The sequence below is a fragment of the Mesocricetus auratus genome, unplaced genomic scaffold (genome assembly GCF_017639785.1).
Source record: "Mesocricetus auratus isolate SY011 unplaced genomic scaffold, BCM_Maur_2.0 Super-Scaffold_100010, whole genome shotgun sequence".
NCBI classification, from domain to species: domain Eukaryota; kingdom Metazoa; phylum Chordata; class Mammalia; order Rodentia; family Cricetidae; genus Mesocricetus; species Mesocricetus auratus.
Window position 1 is genome coordinate 14,129,819 of NW_024429194.1, and position 22,649 is coordinate 14,152,467.

Below are 22,649 nucleotides of genomic sequence, written 5' to 3' on the forward strand. Positions count from 1 at the left end.
ATGAAGGAAATCTATTGTGCATTGGGGTATATAATTTGAAACCAAGGACCATCGTTTTAATGATATCAACATGTCCTGTCCATTGACAGAAGTAATATTTAAATTTTCATGTACTCATACATCACACTGTTTACTTATAAATCTAGACACAAATTTAGTAACTTACAAACGCTTTCTTACTTAATTGAGAAATATTTCCATAAATAGGAAGAAAGTATTGGGGGTCATTAAGTTGGCTCAGTGAGTAAGGGCATTTACCACCAAGCATGGTGACCTGAGTTTGATCCTCAGAACCCACATATTATATGGTGATAACAAACTTAGACTGTGCCGGGCGTTGGTGGCGCATGCCTTTAATCCTAGCACTCTGGAGGCAGAGGCAGGCGGATCTCTGTGAGTTCGAGGCCAGCCTGGTCTACAGAGCAAGTTCCAGGACAGCCTCCAAAGCCACAGAGAAACCCTGTCTCGAAAAAACCAAAAAACCAAAAAACCAAAAAAAAAAAACCAAACTTAGACCGTGATCCTCTAGTCTCTACCTGAATTCCATGACAAACATACATCCACACACTTACATGAACACACATTAATAATAGGTGAAAAAGCTAGTTTTTTTTAAAAAAAATGAAATACTGCTTGATATATGACAGTTTAGAGTGGAAGTGTACTTTTGTGTTTTGTATTTTGATTCATTATAAATAATAGAATTTTCTCCTTTAGAATTATCTTGTCTGCAGAATAACTCAATACATAGAAATAAAGTGAGTTCTCAAATATATTTGCTGTTCCATAGAAATCAGATAGATTAGATCAAAGCAGGAAACAAATTAAGTACATTCTCATAGAATTAGAGATTTAAAAGTCTCAAGATAGCACTCGGGAGGCAGAGGCAAGTGGATCTCTGTGAGTTCGAGGCCAGGCTGGACCGACAGCCTCCAAAACAATAAAGAAAAACCCTGTCTCGTAAAAACCAAAAAAAAAAAGTCTCATGATATATCATCTTTAGTTCTGAGTTGGTTCTGAAAGCCTAGATCCACATAACATAGCAAAAAAAAAAAAAAAACAAAACAACAACCAATAAGTAACACAGTACCTAAAAAGCAAATTAGATAGCACGAATTCCATGCTAATATGAAAATATTTCCAGGATAATTAAACTGTAGATTGCTGTCAACGATCACCTCTGCTGTAGACAATAATAGCATTAAGATACCTCATAGTGGCCGGGCGTTGGTGGTGCACACCTTTAGTACCAGCACTCGGGAGACAGAGGCAGGTGGATCTCTGTGAGTTCGAGGCCAGCCTGGTCTACAAGATCTAGTTCCAGGACAGCCTCCAAAGCCACAGAGAAACCCTGTCTCGAAAAACCAAAAAAAAAAAAAAAAAGATACCTCATAGTGATATATTTAAAAGCTCTAAGTTATACTAGTAGGACATAGAAAGCTTGTAGGCAAATGATAAGAGGCAGATATTTATAAAACTGAAAAATAGAGTGACTTCATTTGAGTTTGAAATTAAAAAAACAGAAGACATCTTAATGATTTTAGACATTGGAATATAGGAAAAACAGAACTACCTTGGCCCTTAATATGCTTTCATTCATTTACCTAGATATTTGTGAGTGACTAATAAGCTTGTATTTTAGGTCAGGCACTGTTCTAGGCATCTGGGAAACAGTAACAATGAAAACAAACAAACTTTCCAGCTTTATATATGTTTACATACTTTTTCGTTTCTTATATAATTCTGCCATGCATAGCACAGGTCTACAGACACATGAGTAAATGTTAACAAGTCAAATAATTATCTGGTACCTTGATGTGACATAACAGAAGGTGAAAATGACGTCGCTGTTGTCACAGTAGCAGAAGGGGGGGTTCTCAGTTCCTAAGGAAGTGTAGTGAGTGTTCAGTAACAGAAGCAAGTGCAAACACCCAGTGTCAGTAGAGCCCTGAGGAACAGCAAGGGCTCTTAAGCATCAGCACACCCCCCCAGCTTCTCTGACCTTTGGACTCCTAGGTGTTACGAGAAGAATCAAAGAGACGGTGAGAAACAAAATCACTCAAGCACGGTAAATGCTTCTCAGGGTTTTGATCTTTTACCCCAATGAATGCCAAAACAGGGAGGTAATGATTACACTTGTGTTTGTTTCTTCTGTTGATTGTTTTAGAAGTCAAGACAGGGCCTCATTGTGTAGCCTTGGCTTGCACGAAGCCTGTACTGAAGACCAGGCTGTCTTCATCTTCTATCCTCTTTATCTTCTCATCTCCTGGTCTCTCAGTCAAGACCCTGGCACGGAAGAAGGACCTGCAGGGACAGATTTAAAAAAAAATGATGTAGCCCGTGAGACAGACGAAAATCAAAGCAAGTACTAAGGAAGTGGACATGGTAACTTCCTAATGTCCTGCTCTTCCCTGGCTATCTGAAAGGCTCATTAGAGTTCTAGGAAGCAACTGTTCTATTCTTAACAAAGGTCTCGTGACAACAAAAAGTGAAATACAGCACAGACACGAATTCCCTGAACTTCAAACAGATCTGCCTGGGAAATGCTCCTTCTGTGGTCAGTGCTTTCAGAGACCTGCTTGTTTCACAGTCAGGATCTGCCCTTTAAAGATCCTGTGTCACTTTCCTGCCCAATGCACTGGGGAGAGTTTCTCTCAACACAATTTTCCCTTGGTGGAAGATTGCAAACTAAATTAAAATCAGAGTAGAAATATACTGGAAAACATAATTAATACAAAAGCAGCCCCTAGAAAATTTATGGAGGAGCATTTATATGTCATTTAGCAAATCAAAATATGAAAATTATAAATGAGGGACCAAAGCATGGCAAAATAATCAACATTAGCTAACAGTGGAAGGCAGAAATGTTTTTTTTTCTTTAAAAAAGAACCAAGTGAATTTCTAAAGTTTGAAAGCACTAAAACTGACTAAGGGAATTCACTTAAAGGTTGAACAGTATGTGTATTTAGGCTAACAGAGGAATATGTCAATGAAGATGAGAGATGTTATCATATTATTAAACCTGAAGAACACACAGAGAAAGAACAAATAGAAACCAAGACAAGCAGCAAGTAAGTGAAGACAGAAGAGTGAGCAGTTACACACATCCCTACCACACAGTGAGTTTCTGGTCAGCGTGCACTACAAGAGACTTTACAAAAACAAACCTTTAAACTTCGCCCCCATGTACATGTGTGCATGCCTGCCTGCCTGCCTGCCTGCGTGTGTGTGTGTGTGTGTGTGTGTGTGTGTGTGTGTGTGTGTGTGTTGTTGTTGTTGTTGTTTTTGTTTTTCTTGTTTTGGTTTTTAGTTTTTTGAGTCAGGGTTTCTCTGTGTAACCCTGCCTGTCCTGCCCTGCTGTATAGACCAGGCTGGCCTCAAACTCAGAGATACACTTGCCTCTGCCTCCCAGGTGCTGGGACTAAAGGTGTGCAGCACCATGTCCAACGCCTTTGTCTTTCTCTTAAAGAACAGTTTGCTTTATTTAACTCATTTGCTGCAACACACATCAGGAATTCTTTTGTTGTTGGTTTTTTTTGTAGGTCATCATTTCTTTATTCATGTTACTATTCTACATTATATCAATTGCAAAATATTCAAAACAGCCAGGATTTAGAAATGCAAGCAACACTGATGTAATAGTAACTGGAGGTTATCTGTGATATGTTGGACATATTACAAAGGCAACAGGGGCCAAAATGTAAACAAAAAATAAACATACCAAATAAGAGATAGGATTTCTTTTCTTCCCCTTTTTTAAAAATTAAATTAGAAACAAGCTTGTTTTAAATGTCAATCCCAGTTCTCTCTCCTTCCCCTCCACCCCTGCCACCCACTAACCTCCTATCACATCTCCTTTCTGTTCCCCAGGGAGGGGGAGGGCTTCCATGGGGGAATCTTCAACATGTGTCGTATCATTTGGAGCAGGGCCTAGGACCTCCCCCATGTGTCTAGGCAGAGAGATTATCCCTCTGTGTGGAATGGGCTTCCAAAGTCCATTTGTGTGATAGGAATAAATACTGATCCACTACCGGAGGTCCCATAGATTAACCAGAACTCCAAATTGACATTCATGTTCAGTAGGTTTGGAACAGTCCTATGTGGTTTCCAGATATCAGTCTGGGGTTCATTTGTTCCTCCTTGTTCAGGTCAGCTGTTTCTGTGGGATTCTCCAACCTGGTCTTGACCCCTTAGCTCATCACTCCTCCTCCTCTGCAACTGGATTCCAGGGTTTAGCTCAGTGTTTAGCTGTGGGTCTCTGCTTCTGCTTCCATCAACTGCTGGTTGAAGGCTCTAGGATGGCATATAAGGGAGTCATCAATCTCATTATCGGATAAGGGAATGTAAGGTAGCCTCTCCACTATTGCTTAGATTATTTAGTTGGGATCAACCTTGTAGTTCTCTGCACATTTCCTTAGTGCCAGATTTCTCTTTAAATCTATAATGAATCCCTGTCTTATGGTATCTTTTTTCTTGTTCTCCTCTATTCTTCCCCTGATACAATCTTACTGCTCTCTCATTTCCTCCTTTCCCCTTCTCTTCTCCTAACTTCTTCTACCCTCCGCCTATGCTCTCATTTAGCTCATGAGATCTTGTCCCTTTCCTTGTCTGGGAGACCACGTATGTCTCTCTTAGGGTCCTCCCTGTTTCCCGGTTTCTCTGGTGGTGTGAATTGTAGGGTAGTAATCATTTGCTCATATATGTCTAAAATCCATATATGAGTGAGTACATACCATGTTTGCCTTTTTGTGACTGGGTTACCTCACTCAGGATAGTTTCTTCTAGTTCCATCCATTTGCTTGCAAATTTCAAGACTTCATTATTTTTCCCACTGAGTAGTACACCATTGTGTAAATGTACCACATTTTCTGCATCCATTCTTCAGCTGAGGGGCATCTAGGTTGCTTCCAGATTATGGCTATTACAAATAATTCTGCTACTAATGTGGTTGAATAGACATCCTTGTTATGAATGTGCATCCTTGTGTATATACCTAAGAGTGGAATTGCTGGATCTTGTGGTAGATTGATTCCCATTTTCCTGAGGAACCACCATACTGATTTCCAAAGTGGCTATACAAGTTTGCAATCCCACCAGCAGTGGAGAAGTGTTACCCTTTTTCTACAACCTCTCCAGCATAAACTGCTTTTGGTATTTTTGATTTTAGCCTTTCTGACAGGAGTAAGGGAGTAAGATGGTATCTCAGAATTGTTTTGATTTGCATTTCCCTGATGGCTAAGGATGCTGTGAAATTTCTTAAGTGTCTTTCAGCCATATTAGATTACTCTATTGAGAATTCTCTAGTTCTGCACCCCACTTTTTAATTGGATTATTTGTATATTTGTGAAATCAGCCCTCTGTCATATGTGGGATTGGTGAAGACCTTTTCCTGTTCTGTGGGCTGACATTGTGTCTTGTTGACTGTGTCCTTTGCCTTACAGAAGCTTTTCAGTTTCAGGAGATCCCATTTATTGTCAAACTCAGTGTCTGTGCTACCTACTTCTCTTCTAAGAGGTTCACTGTACCTGGGTTTTTGTTGAGGTCTTTGATCCATTTGGACTTAAGTATGCTGATAGACATGGATCTATTTGCAGCCTTCTACATGTCAGCATCCAGTTATGCCAACACTATTTGTTGAAGATACTTTCTTTTTTACATTGCATAATTTTAGCTTCTTTGTCAAAAAATCAGGTGTTGGTAGATGTGTGGGTCCATATCAGGGTTTTCAATTCCATTCCATTGTTCTTCCTGTCTATTTTTGTGCCAATACCAAACTGCTTTCAGGACTATAGCTCTATAATAGAGCTTGAAGTCAGGAAAGGTGATGCATCTGGAAGTTCTTTTATTGTACAGAGTTGTTTTGGCTATCCTGGGTCCTTTGTTTTTCCATATAAAGTTAAGAATTGTTCTTATCAGGTCTGTGAAGAATTGTGCTGGGGTTTTGATGGAGACTGCATTGAATCTGTAGATTGCTTTTTGCAAGATTGCCATTTTTACTATGTTGATCCTACCTATCCAAGACCATGGGAGATCTTTCCATTTTCTGGTATCAGCATTAATTTCTTTCTTTAGAGACTCAAAGTTCTTGCTATATAAGTCTGTCATTTGTTTGGTTAGCATTAACCCAAGTTATTTTATATTGGTACTGTAAAGGGTGATGTTTCTCTGATTTCTTTTTCAGTCCATTTATCTTCTGTATATAATAGGGCTACTGACTGTTATTGAATTAATCTTGTATCCTGCCATTTTGCTGAAGGTGTTTATCAGATGTAGGAGTTCCCTGGTAGAGATTTTCAGGTCACTTATGTAAACTATCATATTAAATTCAAATAGTGACAAGTTGACTTCTACTTTCTAATTTGTATTCTCTTGATTTCCTTTTGTTGTCTTATTACTCTAGCTAGAACTTCAAGTACAATCTTGAAGAAGTATTGAAAGAATGGACAGCCTTGTCTTATTCCTGATTTTAGAGGAGTCACATTGAGTTTCTCTTTGTTTAGTTTGATGTTGGCTGTTGATTTGCTGTATATTGCTATTATTATGTTTAGGTATGTTCCTATTATGCCTCATCTCTCCAAGACCTTTATCATGAAGGGGTGTTGGATTTTGTCAAAGCTTTTTCAGCATTCAGTGAGATGATCATGTGATTTTCCTTTTTCAGTTTGTTCGTATGGTGGATTACATTGATGGATTTTTGTATGTTGAACCATCCCTGCATTGCTGGGATGAAGCCTACTTGATCATGGGGGATGATTTTTTTATGTATTCTTGGATTTGATTTGCCAGTATTCTATTGAGTGTTTTTGCATCAATGTTCATGAGCGATATTGGTCTGAAGTTCTCTTTCTTAGTTGTGTCATTGTGTGGCTTGGGTACCAATGTTATTGAAGTCCCATAAAAAGAATTTGGCAATGACCCTTCTGCTTTATTGTGTGGAATACTTTGACGAGAATTGGTATTATTTGTTCGTTAAGTTTCTGGTAGAATTCTACACTGAAGCCATCTGTCTCTGGGGTTTTTTTTTGGGTGGGAGACTTTTGATGACTGTTCTATTTCATTAGGGGCTTTAAGTCTACTTAAATTGCTTATCTGTTCTTGATTTAATTTTGGTAAGTGATATCTATCCAAGAAATTGTCCATTTCCTTTAGATTTTGAATTTTATGGATTCAAAGTACAGGATTTCAAAGTATGACCTGATGATTCTGTGGTTATTACAATTTTTTTTACCCATTGAGGATTGCTATGTTGCCAAGTATGTGGTCAATTTTAGAGAGGGTTCCATGTGGCACAGAAAAGAAGGTATATTCTTTTGTATTTGGATGGAATGTTCTACAGATTTCTGTTAAACCCAATTGGGTCATAACTTCGATTTGTTCCTATATTCTTTTTAAATTTTCTGTCTTGTGGTCCTGTTTAGTGGTGAGAGTGGGGTGTTGAAGTCTCCCACTATAAGTGTGTCAAGTTTTATGTGTGATTTGAGTTTTACTAATGTTTCTTTCACAAATGTGGATTCTTCTTTATTTGGGGTATAGATGTTCAGAATTGAGATTTCATCTTGGTGGATTTCTCCTGTGATGAGTATGAAGTGCCCTCCTTCATCTTTTTTTATTCTTTTTAGTTTAAAGTCTAACTTGTTGGATATTAGGATTGCTAACCCCACTTGTTTCTTGAGTCCATTTGATTGGAAAATCATTTCCCAACCTCTGAGGTGCCATCTGTCTTTGAATTTGAGGTGTGTTTCTTGTATGCAGCAGAAGGATGGATTCTGTCTTTTTATCCATTCTGTTGGCCTGTGTGTTTTTATAGGTGAGTTAAGACCATTAATATTGAGGGATAGTAATGACCATGGATTGTTCATTCTTGTTTGTTTTGGATTTGTTGGTGATGGTGGAATTGTGTGTGGATTTTCACCCCTTTTTACTTTTGGCTGTTGGTAAAGTAGGATTATCTATTGCCTATGTTTTCCTGGTTGCAGTTAACAACTTCCTTGGGTTGGGGCTTTCATTCCATAACTTTCTGCAGGGCTGGATTTGTGGATGTATATTGTATAAATGTGGTTTTGTCATAGAGTATCTTGTTTTCTCCATCTATAGTGATTGAAAGATTTTCTGGGTATAGTAGTCTGGGCTGGCATCTGTGGTCTCTTAGTGTTGCTAGAACATCTATCCAGGACCGTCTGGCTTTCAGAGTTTCCATGGAGAAACCCTGTGTAGTTCTCATAGGTTTCCCTTTATATGTTACTTGGCCTTTTTCCTGTAGATGCTCTTAATATTCTTTCTTTATTCTGAATGTTTGGGGTTTTGATTATTATGTGGTGAGGGGATTTTTTTGTGGTCCACTCTATTTGTCATTCTGTAAGCTTCTTGTATTTTCATTGGCATGATTTTGTTGAATATGTTTTCTGCACCTTTGACTTGGGTTTTTTTTCACCTTCTTCTATACCTATTATTCTTAGGCTTGGTCTTTTCACAGTGTCCCATATTTCCTGGATATTTTTCCTTAGGGATTTGTTGGACTTGCGATTTTCTTTGGTCGATGAATCTATTTCTCCTAGTGTATCTTCAATACCTGAGATTCTCTTTTCCATCTCTTGTATTCTGTTGGTTATGCTTGCATCTGTAGTTCCTGATCATTTACCCAGCTTTTCTATTTACAGCATTCCCTTATTTTGTGTTTTCTTTATTGTCTCTATTTCAGTTTCCATGTCTTGAACTATTTGAATTGTTTCCTTCATCTGTTTGGTTTTTTTCTTGATTTTCTCTCTCTTTCTTTTAAGATTTGTTGATTTCTTGTATTTTTTTGGTTTGTTTTTCCTTCCATTTCTTTAAGTGATTTTCTCATATACTCTTTGAGGTGCTCTATCATTTTCATGAAGTTGTTTTGAAGGTCATTGTCTTCTCCTTCATCTGCATTAGGATGTTCAGGTCTTGCTGATGTAGACTCTGATGGTGTCATATATGTTTTTTCTGTTGTTTAATATGTGTTTATATTGTCTTCTTCCCATTACTTCTTCCAGTAGGTGCAGGAGGAGTCTCTTCTTCTGGTGGGTATAGGTTCAAAGTTCCCTTCCATTGAGGTAATCAATACTTTGATAGCTCTCTTCTTCCCATGGGTGGAGGCAGAATTAGTAATGGGGCCTTGACAGTCTCTGAGTAGGCTGCACTGCAGGAATGGGTTCCCCAATGCACAGTTGCCAGGCCTCATTCAGGGCAGAGCAGGACACTGGAAGGCAGGGTGGAAACAGGCCCATGCTTACCTCATCCTGTGGGCAGAGAAAGGGACTAAGATGCTAACAGACTCTGGGTGGGGTGGACTGCCAGGATGGGATCCCCAGAGGGCCATCTCCAGGCCTCAACAAGCTCTGAGCAGAGGACACTGGCCACATCGGAAATTCTGATCTCCCCTAAGTGGAGGCTGCAGGTCCTAGGGTGACTACTCAATCAGCATACCTGGCAATGTTGAGCCAGCCATGCTCCCCTTTCCAGAGACAACTTGAGCATACTGCCCCCATTCCGTCCTGTTAAAAAGGACTGGCCCCTAATATGGTGAAATGGGAAGGGATTTTTGAGTTTGTTGGAGTAATGTTTTACTGGGGGGGGTCTTTAGGTAATTGAAGATGTTGCCCTCAAAAGGCAATGTTCTTTAAGAGAGAGTCCCTCTAGAGGAGACTGTCATCAAAGCCCAGGTTCTGAATCTTATGCTTGATCCCTTTTTCAAGATGTGATCTCATCCCTTCACAGTCCTCATCTATGTAAAGTTCTCTGACAGCTGAGCTTTTGGTGACTTGATATCCCTGAACCTCCAGAGCTGTGACCTTAAAAGCCTGCTTCCCTCATAGGCTAGGGCCTTCTAGTGTTTAGCAGTAATTAAGAACAGATCGAAACAACAGTAGAAACATTAATGAAAAAAGTTCTGTCAGTGATCTAACCTGACCCTTTAAAGATGGAAGTGTCTTCTCTTTCCTATTTAACATAGTGTTCATCCTACTCTATATTCTATTCTTCCCCGCTCACATTTTGTGGTCCTTCTAAAGCTACTAATTATGATTAATGAAGAGACTGGTCATCTTTCAGATTTACTATCCTTTACTCCCATGTCTGTAACAGTTCTGGTGGCACATCTGCAGAATGGCAGCACTTCTGATAACCCAGGCTTCTGAATGACTGTGCATTATCCTGAACATTCTTCGTGTCATCAGTGGATCTGCAGCGCAGCTGGGATGTTTTTGTAAATTATACTAAAATGTCAGGGTCTAAAAAGAGGAAGTCGTTATTGCTCTGTGACATCCAATGATGCCAAAGCATAGCTTAGCATAGATATTTATAGCAAGTGCAAAGTTCCTGTAACCCCTGTACACGCCTTTCTGGTTGCAATTCTCCTTTGAATGCCTTTGGAATACAGATTTGCCACTCCAAATCTTGTGTTTCTTCATTGCTGTCCAAAGTCAAACTGTATATTTCATTTAGGAGTCATATTTTTCAGCAGGCCAACCATTTTCAGCTTGTACTAGATTAATATGCAAATATACAAATAAGAAGCCTGGGTAACCAAGAGAAAAACTCACTTCCTCCCAGAAGTCTCATGGTAGCAAACAACTCATTCCTTGGCAGCTGCTCAGTTTTCTCAAAGAGTTTTGATATTCTCATCAGCCTAAACAAATACTTCTTTGACATTTTGTAATTTACCTGCCAAAGAACATACAGTTGTGATTTTATCTGGGCCTAGAGGTTCTAAGAGGTAAATTGTTGCTCTTTGACTAGAGAATTTTTTTGTAATTTTCATTTATCATTAATGTGCAGGATCTGGAGAGGCTTATGTGAAGTCAGAGGACAATTTTGAGGAGTGGGTTCTCCTGTTCTACCTTTGTGTGGGGTCCAGAGACTGACGTCATGTGGTCAGTCTTGCCTAACAATGACTTCCTTGTTGAGATATCCTGCTGGCCCCTGTCCAGTAGACTGTATTACTATCATATGACTCGTTATACAAATGAACCAACGATTACCCCAGCCCAAGTTATTTCTTTCCTTTTCCCCTGTGTTTACTTTCCCTGTTTCTCTTTCCTTTTTTGTTTGCTTGTTTTGTTTGCCAAAGACAAGGTATCATATAGCTTTTCTGTCCTCGTCATACAACAGTGATTCTTAACCTTTCACAGGGGTCACATGTCAGATAACCTGCATATCAGATATTTATATTGCAATGCACAACAGTAGCAAACTTGAATTTATGAAGTAGCAATGAAAATAATTTTATGGTCGGGGATCACTACAATATGAGGAATGGTATTAAAGTGCTGCAGCCATTTATGGAGGGTTTCCACTACAATAAACCCATTAAGATATTGTCTAAGCAAAACTTGCTCTGTGTATTTTTATTGATCCTTTCTGAAACCCTTTAAAAACCCACTACAGAATCTAAAAAACATTTTTCTATGTCACTAGTTAAGCTGAATACCCATTCAGAAATGCACCCCCATGTTACAGAAAAATTCCTAGTTAAGCAAAATGACTTCATATTATTTACTGGGACTTGAGTAACAAGTATTCCCCTCAACAAAATTATTTTAGGAGCTGGAGAGATAGCTCTGTGTTAAGAGAGTTTGTTGCTCTTGGAAAGGATCATAGTTCAGTTCCCAGCACCCCCATTAGTCAACCTGTAAATGCAGCTTCAGAAGATCCAATCCACTCTTCTGGTCTTTGCAGAAACCCAAACGCATGTGAACATACGTATATGCAGACACACCCCAAAAGAAAAATAAAACAAATCTTTAAAAATATTTAGTTTGATACAGTCAGGTTTAAGAAGTATATTTTTATTAAATTTATTTGTCAGTTTCAATGCCTTGCAAAAAAATTATCTTGGCTTAGAACAGTTCCATGTGCAGACATGTAACTATCACTGACAGCATATTATCATGTAATGGCCTAGGCTTTGTCTCTATCACCAGGGTTTAAATTTCAACTTTTTCATTTAATCATGTAACTTTGGGTAAATTGTTTTACATGCTAAAGCAATTTTTCTTAATTTTTAAAAAAGCAGAAATAATTGTGTAGAGCATTGAAGCACTACTTGAATGCTTTGGGATCCTTTGGGAAAGGAGGAGCCTGTGTAGGCGAAGAGGGCCAAAGGGTCACACCCAGCCTGGTTCCACACTGTGTGTTCCACATCCAGATTAGTGTCACAGCAGGATATGCACCTACTGACAGTGAAGAAGTGCCCTGCCCTGTTTTTCTAGTTCTGATGGGCTGAAATCCATGGGGAAAGTAATCCTTAACTCCTCTCATGAAAAGAAGAAAAAGGAACTAGCACATCACAGATGCTTTTAATGACTGTATGATGAGTTAGACTATGTATGTATGACAAGAATCCCACATACATCACCATGAGCCTTCTCAGTGTATTGGATCATCAGTGTCACTTAGACGACTTCTACAATGTTTCTCCAGTATCGTTACTAGTTTTTATTTGTAATACATGATTTGCAGGAATAGCCAGAAAGTATGTAACATCCTTTCCTTATCAACATTTTACCAATTAAATATTTCTATATTAGTGATTGCCACTTTACTATAAGACCTTTGCCTTTCCTTTCTTCTGTTGTATGTTTAAGTGAGTATAGATCCAGGGCTACTATTTTATTAAATAAACTGTACGTCATAATGTGTATATATTGTTAATTAAACTTTTTCATGTTTTAAAAGAACAATTTGGGTACGGCAAGATGGTTTAGTGAGTAAAAGTACTTGCCATACAAGCCTAGTGACTTTAGCGCAATACTGCCATCCATGGTGGAAGGAGTGATTTAATTCCTCATCTTTTACCTCGATTTACATATACATACACATGAACACACACACACATGTATACACACATATACATGTGTGCACACACACAAAAATACAGTAATATAAACTTATAAAGGGTAATTTTGATTTCTATGTCAAAAATAAATTGTAGATGTCTACTGGAAGAATAGAATACCATAAAGAGCTGTGTTGGTTATTTGATTATCACTGTGACAAAATAATAGAGACAATTAATTTACTACAGGAAACATTTGCTTCACAGTTTTAGAGATTTCCCATCCATTAGACATCTTCATTGCTTATGAACTTATGAGACAGGTGCTTATGGGGCAGAATGGAAAATAAGAGTCTTTACCTTGTAGTTGGAATGTGAGAAAGCGAAACAGAGATAGTATCTTAATCACTTAAGATCTCCATTAGCTCCCAAATCTTTAAGCTTTTATTGTACCCCTCTAGCAACGATTTGAGGTCTTTTTGTTGTTGTTGTTGTTTAACAATTTTTTGTTTGTTTTTAATACATCCCAACTGACATTTCCCCTTCCCCCACCCCTTCCATTCACCACTATCCCATCTCCCCTCTCCCCCAGATGGACTCCTCAATTTTCCTTCAGAAAAGCACAGAACTACCAGGAATATACACCAAACATGACTAACAAGATACAATAAGACTAGACACAAACCCTCATATCAAGGCTGGGTGAGGCAACCCTGTAGGAGAAAACAAAGAGGACCTAGATTTTAGCACCTATGCTATTGTCAAACCTCATAGATCTAAGCTGTACCAGAAGCTATTATTGCCATTTAGAGAGAGACTCATGACTTTTTGTTCTGCCTTGGAAACAGAACAAAACAGATGGATATTGGATATATTTGAGAACCAGAATAAAACATTGATGAATTAATATGACTTATTAGTCTGCTGAAAGAAGGAACCAAACAAATGTGGGGAGGCAGAGTAGTATGCAAATCAAATGTGATCTAACAAATGACCTCCCTCATTAGAGAGGCTAGCAAGTCCCAAACTGTCATTATCTGGCTGGCAAAGAGCCAAGAAAACTGGTATTCCATTGATATCTGAAGGAAGTCTCCCAGAGAACTCTCTTGCTCAGAGGAGGTCATGTTTTAATTCGGCTCAGGCCACCACCTGGCTGATTAATGTGCATCTACATTGGAAAGAATAACCTGCTTAACTGATTTAAATGTCAACACTTCACAGAAACATGGACACAGCAGAATCTCACTCATCTGAAGCTATACCTATGGTGCAGTCAAATTGACTCATACAAACAACTATCACCACTGAGATAGAGGAGATACAAGACTGCTTACGGAGGTGAGTGCCACTTATGGGGGCAGAAGCTCCTTTCCCTTGAGCAGTTAACATGAAAGGGATATTATTTTAGAAAAACAATAAAGCCCTATTGAATACTAACAATATCTTCTTGGTTCTTTAGGTTCTTTAGACCTTTGTTTACCTTGACTTGTTTGGGTGTGCCCTAATTCGTTCTTCAGACCCATCTGTAAGAAGCATAAGTCAAAGTTTAAGGAACAAGTAGGAAGGGACAATACCCCAAGAAGCTCATCACCCTTGAGGAACTCTTGGTTCTCTTATTCCCTCTGTAATAATAGTATCAATGATAAAATGTTTCAGAGAGACTTTGTTAATAAACATAGCTTGAGTTAAGACCTACTGGCTTAGGATCTGTAACATGAAAAATAAAAGACCCACAGACAGATATTGATGTTCAACCTGAAGATCAGGGAAGCAAAGAAGCTGGCCACTAGCTCTCATCTCAAGCTCAGGGCTGATCCATGGACAAGCTCTTCATCAAGCCTCAAACTGCTGCCTCTCCTCAGCATGGCTGGAGAATCCTGAGACTTCAGTGTCTTCCTATCCTCCTTGATACTGAGCCTTCCTCTCTTTAGTGTGGCTGGAGAATCAATGTTCTGATCTTCAGTGTAGCTGGAGAATGAATGCCTCCTACTGCACCTACTGAATACAGAACACCCTGATTCTATCTTTTATATCCCTCTAGTGCTGGGATTAAAGATGTATGATCTGTTACTCTTTTAAACTGATTCAATTTCATGTATCACTAGGTGGCCTTGAACTCAGAGAGATCTCTCTATCTCTTAATTATGAATCCTAGGATTAAAGATGTGTACCACTATCTCCTAGCTTCTGGCTGCTTGGATTAAAGGGGTGTGCCTGGCTGCTATGACTTGTGACTGACTTTGCTTTCTGAATCCTCAGGTGAACTTTAATAATATAAGTAATATATTGCCATGAGAATAAAACAATATATCTTTGGGGAAAAGTAGTAGATTCATCATATAATACTTAGGGATGTCTTCATAGGTACAGATCTGTTCCTCTCAAAAACTTCACATAAGTGCAAAGCTTTGTTTTGCTCTGCATTTATTTGTGGTATGTTGTTATTTGTGTTTTTATTTGTTAGAAAGAGTCTAACTATCAAGTACTGTGAGGTCTGAAATTTACCATGTTTTTGGGGAAGTCCTGTGTATATGTCAATAAAGCACTGTTGGCCAATAGGGAATCAAGATAGGTGGGACTAGGAGTCCAGGGAGACTCTGGGAAGGAGAAACACAGGAAGTCGAGATGTAACCTCCATGGGGTAGGAAGCCCGGAAACCTCTCTGGTAAGAGAAATACTTAGTCCCAGCACTCGGGAGGCAGAGGCAGGCGGATCTCTGTGAGTTCGAGGCCAGCCTGGTCTACAGAGTTCCAGGACAGCCTCCAAAACAATACAGAGAAACCCTGTCTTGAAAAACCAAAAAAAAAAAAGAGAGAGAAATACTTAGATTAACAATTATGGGGTAAATACTTAAGTCAGAACTAGCCAGTAAGAAACAAGCAAGGCCAACAGCTTCATAATTAATACAGCGTCTTGTGTGTTATTTGGGGACTACAATGTGGCAGAGCCCAGTCGACTGGCAGGGGGGAAAAACCAAGTAGAGACAAGGAAAAGGCTTTCCCTTTACACCATGTAGACCAGTTTACAGATAGCCACCGGTCTCTGCCTCCCCACAGTTGGTATTAGGGGCATTAATCTTCATGTCTGCGAGGTGCAAGATGTTATGTTACTATGTGACTTCACTGTTTTCCAGAAATCTTCCCAGAGGAAGTGCTGAAGCACCCTAAAGTAGCATTATCAGGATGCCTCAATACTAGAAAACCTAGGACAAAAACTCACAACAGTTACGGGAACCTAAGCATAGCACATGGCGGCTGGTGAGAGCACAAAGATGAAGTTCACCCCTTGACAAGGCAGAGAGAAAATACCTACCTTCCCTCACTAAAATAACTACGACAAATAGTATAATTTTGGAAAGCTGTGCTACTCAAAAGTCAATATATACTATCCTATAAACAGTAAGACACTGTATCTCAAGTAGAAATATGCAGGCTGTAGCAGAGTTCTGACAGAGAGAAGCTGCCTGAACAGTAAGGTAATCCCTGTCACATCACTAAGACAGTTTCTCTTCCCTTCTGAGCTGTCTACATTAATCACTGACTTCAAATATAATTTAGTCCTTTTCCCTTAGTAATTAAAGTCTGCAATTAATGAACTTCCTGAATGCATGGGATTAAGGCAATCATTTCTTATCTTTCGCTAGCCAGATGTAAATGGTTTTTGGCTTTGGGATGAAAGCAAATGTGATGTGTAACTTACAGGAAATGTCCTTCTCTGTTTTTCTCTAGTTTGATTGAAGTTAGAGATGGTAAGAACTTTGGGTGTTTTCTTAGAAGATTAAGTCTGGCATACAGGAATTGTAGATGACATATCAGTAGTATAGACAGAGTATGAATTGCAGGTACCTTAGACTCCAAATCTCTGTGAATTGATACCTTTCAAGAAGCTTACAACTACTTGTGCTATAGTTTGAGTGTAATTGACCCCCATAATCTCATAGATAGTGCCACTATTGGTACTGTCAGGATGTTGTAGATTTTTTTGAGTAGGTGTGGCATTGTTGGATGAAGTGTGTCACTGTTGAGGTAGGTTTTAAGGTCTCATATGTGCTCAAGCCATGCCCAGTGTCTCAGATCACTTCCTGTTGCCTGCTGATCAAGATGTAACTCCTTCTCTGCTCTCAGCATCTTCTCCAGTACCATGTCTACCTACAGGCCACCATGCTCTGCCATAATGATAATGGACTAAATCTCTGAAACTGTAAGCCACCCAATTAAATGTTTTCCATGAAAAGAGTTGCCATGGTCATGGTGTCTCTTTACAGCAATAAAAACGCTAACTAAGACAACTTGTTTCAGTTACTATGCCTTTCTATTTTTTGTCTCTGCAACTAAACTTACTGACACCCCTTTAAGAGACCCTACCTTTTATTTCCCAGGCCCAGTGCTATATGGCAAACATTTATCTTGTTTTACTTAAGGCTAGAAATAAACTTTATTCTCTGTATAAAAATCTCCAGTTTGGCTTAGTTTACACACTTTTCCAAGATAGTGCTTGTGTGATTCCTTTGACTTTTTTCTTATTACATTTCTATTTAAAAATTATCCTACCAGGAGTTCAGTTCAGTGTTTAGGTGTGGGTGTTTGCCTCTGCTTCCATCAGTCACTGAGTGAAGGTTCAAGGATGGCATATAAGGTAATTGTCAAGTTTATTATCAGGAATGGGCATTTAGGATAGTCTCTCCACTATTGCTTAGCTTGCCAGTTGGTGCCATCCTTGTAGATCCTTAGAGGACTCACTGGTGCCAGATCTCTCTCCAAACCTATGACTCCTTCTATTACTGTATTTCTCATCCTGTTCTCTCCGTATTCTACCCCCAACTCAACCTTCCTGTTCCCCCATGACGTACTCTCTCCCCCTCTTCTCCCCCTCTCTTCTTACCAGCTCCCACTCCCTCCCCACCCCCCACCATGTTAGGTCCTTTCCTGTTTCCCAGACTCTCTGTGAGTAGAATTGCAGACTAGCACTCCCCTGAACTTAACCCCTAGAACCCAGTGACAGAGAGAGTGGAGTGACGAGTAAATGGGCAAAGAATGGGCTGGTGAAGCCAGCAGGGATGGCTGACCTGAACAAGGGGGAGCTCTTGGATCCTGGACCCACAGCTGGGATGTCAACATGGACTAATCCGGACCCCCTGAGTACGAGAGTTGGTGGGAACTTACTGAAATGTAAGCTCCTGATGGTCAGTGATTTATCTCTCTTCTTTTCTATATGCCATTAGTAAAATACTTTCATGTAGAGGATGTTTAATCTGTATGTCATGGATGTTTGAATAACTTCTTATGTGTCCCACACTCTAAGCTCATTAGTGAATTAAATGATATAATTGTAACACCATAGTTTTATAGTATATATGACATAGCTGTTATTGGTCCCATTTTACAAAAGACTATAACGATATTCGATGCTATATATGGAAAACAATATATTTATTTACCAGAGAGAGAGAGAGAGTCACACAGACCAGGAGTTAGAAGCGTGGCTGGCTTCCAGGAGAAAAGGGAGGTTCCTTCTTCATTCACTTCCTTTTATATCTACTATGTCAGTTTACATGTCTCTGCCCTCATGGGTGGATAGCTTTGTGGGGTTCACTCCTACAAAAGACAAAATTAAAATAAACAGAATATAACAAGGTCAAGGTATACAAAGTCAAAACATGGTGAGCAAATGATTTCAGCTATGGTATTTATTACTTGAAAATTTTTTGAAATACATGATAATTATGCTTGCCTGTTCACTAAATTCTCACATAATTGAAAAAATGGTTTTATTAAGGATGATTTTGTTTTTACACACAAAGTTCACTTTTTTTTACATCTAATTTTGTTTTTCAGAGAAAGTGCAATTATGCAGGAATAAAGATTGTGCCTCTTCCTGTAGCTTTCTGGCAGTTGAAACAGTGATGTCAGAGGAAGTGGGATTTCCTCCTTAACCTCATGTTTGAAGAAGGAAAAGACTAAAACCTGTTATCGGTGAGAGGAGGATCTAGAGCCCAGGGGAGGAGATTGTGCACTATGAGACTGTCTGTCAGACTGAGGTGCTGCAGGCTGTGGATCCCAGACAAGGCTAAGGGGTGGAAGCACAGGTTGGCAATACCTAAGTATGCATACTTTTCTTCCACTTAAAAAACTGCCAGTCAGTCCTCTGAAGACAATGTTGAAGAGCCACTGAATACCTTATTTGTTGAGCTTGCATTTCTGTTTTGTGTTTATGAAAATATATACTTGATACATTTTATGAACACAAGCTTTATATGTTAATATTTTGTCCTTATCGTTATCTAAAAGGGCCAGGTGGTAGTGCATACCTTTAAACCTAGCACTTGGGAGGCAGAGACAGGAGGATCTCTGTGAGTTCCAAGTCAGCCTGGTCAACAAAGTAAGTTCCAGGACAGCCTCCAAAGCTACAGAGAGACTCTGTCTGGAAAAACCAAACCAAACAAACAAACAGCAACAAAAAAAAAACCCAAAAAAGTATCTAAAAGGATATTATGTTCTAGATTTTACTGAATTAAAAAAAATGATGTTTCTAAATCTGCTGCAAAAGAAAAAAGAATTGTAACAAATAGGTGTTCGGTTGGAACCTCCAGCTTCGCCTTGCCTGATGGAAAAGTCCATTCCTTTCTTCAAACCCCACCCACTCAGAGAATCTCAAACAAAAGAAAGGCTCCCAAAGGCCCAGCTTTGCATTCTTGACAGCTACTGCAGTTTCCTCCCCTAGAGTGGCCAGCTGTCTGACTACCCTCCTAAGTGCTCAGCTTTTGACCAAACTTGGGGACAAACCTGGCTTGTTGGAGGACATGTCATCACCCCTCACCTGCAACATATAAAGTCTCCCTGCTTTTGTTTGTGGGCCCGCATCCTCTGACCTCATCTCTGGGACTAGAGAACCCTCCTGGAAGTTGCATTGCTCAAATAAACTTGTTGATATACATTCTCAATTCAGCTTGATCTCATTTACTGAATCATTGGAGAAACCTATTATGTAGGGGGGGAGCAAAACACCTATTAATAGGTATATTTCTCTTTCAATATCTAGAAAATAAATTCCAAAACATTGGGTGTTGTTGAAATTTACCTTCATTTTGAGCCCACATATATCTTCTACTTACAATACCCATCTGATAGTTCCAAGTCTCACAGAAGATAGACTCTCAGTGTGCTCTTTCTCACTTGTATCTTTCCATCCAAAGCACAGAACCCTTGTCACATGTTGCCTACTCTTGGGGAATCTTAGCTCTTGGAGACAAAGTCCAACCTCCTTCATATCTGTTGTCTTCCTCTCATTCCCTTGGTGCTGGCTCAGGAAAGAGCAACAGAGATTGTGTGTGTGTTACAGAAGTATCTCGAACCATAAGTCACTTAACTCATACCACCAAGCCATCTGGGTTTGGACTGGGACCCTGAAAAACAAGTCCTCTAATCTCTGTCTTACCACAAGACCATTTGTTAATACATGTTCTTTACAGCTCTGTTTTTTCTCCCATCCTTCCTATGATGCATCCCTTTCTATTTCTTCTCTGTGCTTATACCTATTTCCACAATATAAGCAGGCAACATTTAGAACCTGTTGTTAAAATGTGTGGCATCAACTTTATCTTTTATATCTCTATTTACATCCATACGTCTACCTATCTATCGTCATCATCATGATCTATTATCCGTGTATGTATTTATGTGTGTGTGTGAGTGAGTGTGTGTGTGTGTGTGTCTATCTACATACATGCCATCAGTTATCTATTACCTAGTTCATCTCTGTGTCTTGTCTCTCTTTTTGTGTCTATTTGTCTCAGTTCCTCAGACACTAAGCAGACTCTGAATCTTCTTTGCTTCCAAGCAGCTAGTCACAGAACCACTGCCTCTCCAAACTAAGTCCTTGAACTTGTCCAACTCATCTTAAGCATTGACTATTTGTCATTGATATATAGAAATATGTAAATTTAAATAATGTAAAATATATAGAGATTTTTTAATTTTAAAATATATAGAAATTTAAAAACCCAATAAATATATAGAGAAACATATCAAATAATTTTGATATATAGAAAAGTGGAGAATGATATATCTACATTGAATAAGAATATTTTCCTGGGTTTATTAAAACAATAACACCAAAACACCCCATTCTGATGGCTTAATAATACCACTTAATGTTGCCACTATATTTACTTTAGTATAAAATGTAATAGTTCAGCCAGATTCATGTAGTGAGTTGCAACAATTCGTTTTGTGTTGGTTTACTTATAGTCTCTCTCTCTCTCTCTCTCTCTCTCTCTCTCTCTCTCTGTTTCTCTCTCTCTCTAGTTAATGGATTCATTCTTAATATTTTCATTTCTCAGAATGGCATAGGGTAGAGAAGAACCTTAATGTAACCCTGGTCACAAGACCATGGCTGGGAGTTCATAGACACCGGGTAGAGCCTGCTGTTGTTAAAGTACTCTGTAGTCTGTTGCACTGCTAAACAGACATGCTGTGCAATTGCCTCTTTATTACTGACGTTCATACTGACAGATCTCATTTGTTCTCAGCCATCTTCACAGCTTATGCAGTGGGCAGAAGTCAATGGAGAGATGTGTAACGGGTCAAAGTGCTGAGAACAAGGCACTGAACACTTAGCCCTAAACAAGACACCAATATTAATTCCTCCCCCACAACCCTGCATCAAGGATCAGTAAATAACACATCCCCAAAGGCAGAAAGAATAGGGAGGGTGCTGTGAAGTGTCCTCATGGGCATGATGTGGCTATCACCCTCATGAACTCAGACCAGCTCCACAAAATCAAGCCAGCCAACATCCCAGTGTAATTTCAATTGGCAGTGAAGGACTACTTGGAGTGACAAAACATTCTCATTTGAGGATGTGGTCAAAGGTAGGTGTTCAATGATGGGTAGCGTCAATAGACAGTGAGTTAGAGAAAAAATTAAGGACAGGTTTGGGACAAAGTTATGGAAAGAGTAGATATGATCATATTTCATTCTCTATGTATATGAAATCTTCAAAGTGAAAGAAAATTTCAAGTACTTGTTTCTGAGATTATAATAAAATTACACCATGTATTCTTTACCTTTCTCCTCTCCAAATATTCCCATTAAACTCTCTTTCCGTTTTTCAAAGTCATGGCCTCTTTTTCTTCAGTTGCTTACATACACACACACACACACACACACACACACACACACACACACACTTCAACAAGAAAACATTTTAAAATCACAGTTATATTTTTAATATAACTATATCTCTGTGCTGTTGCAGTATTAAATCCACAAAACAACCCCTGTACCTAAGGCTCATGGAACATTATAGAAAAGGATTTGGCTTCTTCCTTTCCAATTTGTATCCCCTTGATCTCCTTTTGTTCTTTTATTGCTCTAGCAAGAACTTCAAGTACAATATTGAAGAGATATGGAGAGAATGGACAGCCTTGTCTTGTTTCTGATTGTAGAGGAATCGCCTTGAGTTTTTCTCCATTTAGTTTGATGCTGGCTGTCAGTTTGCTGTATATTGCTTTTGTTATGTTTAGGTGTGGACCTGTCATCCTGGATCTCTCCAAGACCTTTATCATGTTGCCATCCTGGAACCACCATCCCAGTAGCTGACAGAAGTAGAGGCAGACACCCACAGCTAAACACTGAAGTGAACTCCTGGAACCCAGTTGCAAAGAGGAGTGGTGAGCAAAGGAATCAAGACCCAACTGGTGAAACCCACAGAGGCAACTGACCTAAACAAGGGACCCTAGACTTTTGACATAGAGGACAGCATGGGGCTGATCAAGACATCCCCCCAACCCCCAACCTGGGTGTTACAGAGGAGGCCTAGGCAATCTATGGGACCTTGGAGTGTAGATCAG

At 39.2% G+C, this 22,649-nt stretch overlaps 1 long non-coding RNA gene across 3 annotated transcripts; it reads left to right on the plus strand.

The window, feature by feature from the left end:
• The first annotated feature begins 1,917 nt into the window (after positions 1 to 1,917).
• On the plus strand, positions 1,918 to 19,149 carry LOC121142606. Of its 3 annotated transcripts, XR_005879624.1 has the most exons (4): positions 1,918 to 2,068; positions 2,168 to 2,385; positions 14,021 to 14,137; positions 18,634 to 19,149. It is a non-coding gene; the product is annotated as an uncharacterized LOC121142606 (long non-coding RNA). The 3 variants fall into 3 exon arrangements; XR_005879622.1 differs by lacking the exon at positions 2,168 to 2,385 and having other exon boundaries at positions 18,634 to 19,148; XR_005879623.1 differs by lacking the exon at positions 2,168 to 2,385 and having other exon boundaries at positions 1,918 to 2,042; positions 18,634 to 19,148.
• The last annotated feature ends 3,500 nt before the right edge of the window (positions 19,150 to 22,649 follow it).